Raw genomic sequence first — 2,101 nt, 5'->3', positions numbered from 1 at the left:
GTAGCGAGCGAGAGAATATGACAATGTCGGGCGTGGTTTTGAAGCCCAGAAAAATCATTTCGGGTTGCATAAAACGACAGCGATAGGGGCAACTGAATCACCCTGTATTTTGTGTACTGGCTGCGCATATTCGCTACTTGACAAGTCAGTGGTTACGTCTATTGGCCATTTATGTAACTCGTAAGTTTAATTTTCTTCAGTTAACGTACTCGGATTTTGATTAATCTGTATACATGTGGAATCATTTGTCATGAAAATTCAGTAACGTAATGAAAACTTTTGTTTTGTAAATCCTTTGTAACAACATTCATTTTGCTAGCGGTGGATAAGATATTATAGCATTTGTGAAATATGAGGGTCATCCACAAAGTAAGTTCCGTTTCTTTTTCTATTCGCTGCAGCGCTACGATCGCAGTTCCGAGTATGCGCGGCAGTTACTCTGACTCAAGGAGAAGACATGTACTCCATTTTCAGATCGCTACTGCCGACGTGTGCTTTGTAGTGCTTCTTTGTAATGTCAGCCGTAATTGAAAATGCCACCGCGTGTGAAATCAGATCTGTGATTCGTTGTCTAAATGCAAAGAAAGATAAACCAAAGGAAATTAATCGGCAAATATGCGAGGTTTACAGACAAAATGCTGTGAGCGATTCAATGGTTAAAAGATGGGCCAGACTGTTCAGTGAAAAACGTGATCAAGTGTATTATGAAGAACGAAGTGGACACCCGTCTGTGGTTACTGATGAAATGATTTACACAATTGAAGAGAAGATTAATCACAACCGTAAGTTTACACTTAGTGCCCTTGCTATGGAATTTCCGCAAATCTCATGATCACTAATTCATGAAATTGTTACTGAAAAACTGAAATTTCGGAAACTTTGTTCACGTTGGGTACCCAAAATTCTTACCGAACAACACAAAAGACAACGGATGGGCAGCGCACTTCAGTTTTTGACACGCTAGAATGAAGAAGGCGATGGTTTTCCTTCTCGGATAGTCACGGGGGATGAATCCTGGTTATCGTACGACATCCCTGAAACAAAACGGCAATCAGTGGAATGGAGACACACTTCATCCCCAACGAAGGTTAAGTCTAAGCACATCTTCAGACCTCGAAAAGTCATGTGCACCGTTTTTTTGGGACAGAAAAGGCATTTTGCTATTGATTTCTTACCACGAGGCCAAACAATCAATGCACATGGTTACTGCGAGACCATTAAGAAATTGCACCCTGAATACAGAACACCCGCCGAGGATTACTGTCAAAAGGTGTTTTTTTTTTTTTCACGATAATGCCCGACTTCACACGGCGTTTGTGACCAAACAACTCTTACGGGAATTTCAATGGGACGCCTTTGATCATCCTCCGTACAGCCCGGACACGGCTCCTAGCGACTTTCATCTCTTCTTACACCTAAAATCTGTCCTTCGTGGTCAACACTTCAACGATGACGACGAGTTGAAAGAACATATTACCACATGGTTGAATACAGAGGCGGCAACCTTCTATGAAGAAGGCATACAAAAACTTGTTCTACTCTATTGCAAGTGCCTACAGAATTTCGGGAGCTGTGTAGAAAAGTAGTTTAACAGTTGTAGATTTTTGTGCAATAAATATTTGTTTCTGTATCTGTGCACGTTTGTTTTATATAACCAAACAGAACTTACTTTGTGGACACACCTCGCAATTGTTTGCTGCGAGGCGGACACGCTGCAGTAGGAAGGTCGCTAGCTATGAATATGAGCGAAAATGTGATTGAGCATTGAGCGTCTGTAAATGAGCAATAACGAGATGATTGTCTGAGCATAGTCGTCCATACCATTACTCGAGGGGACGAAACGCGATTAAGAAAGTGTGGATTTCGGTTAAGCGTTGCTCGATGGGATGCAGTGTGATTAAGCAACTGTGGATTAGCTCATTAACGAAGCCGAAGGCTCTGGCAATATTTTTCTACGTGTCGACAGCTACAGTAATATGCTGAAGAACTGCTGTAGCTCACTTAGGCCCCATACAGTTTTGTAGACTGACTATTCAGTAGCTACATACTGTACATACTACTATTGAGAATATAGTGCTTTTTTTCTTATGAACTGTTTTAC

Source organism: Schistocerca americana, chromosome 2 (genome assembly GCF_021461395.2).
Source record: "Schistocerca americana isolate TAMUIC-IGC-003095 chromosome 2, iqSchAmer2.1, whole genome shotgun sequence".
In the NCBI taxonomy this organism is placed as follows: Eukaryota; Metazoa; Arthropoda; class Insecta; order Orthoptera; family Acrididae; genus Schistocerca; species Schistocerca americana.
This window is presented reverse-complemented; position numbering follows the sequence as displayed.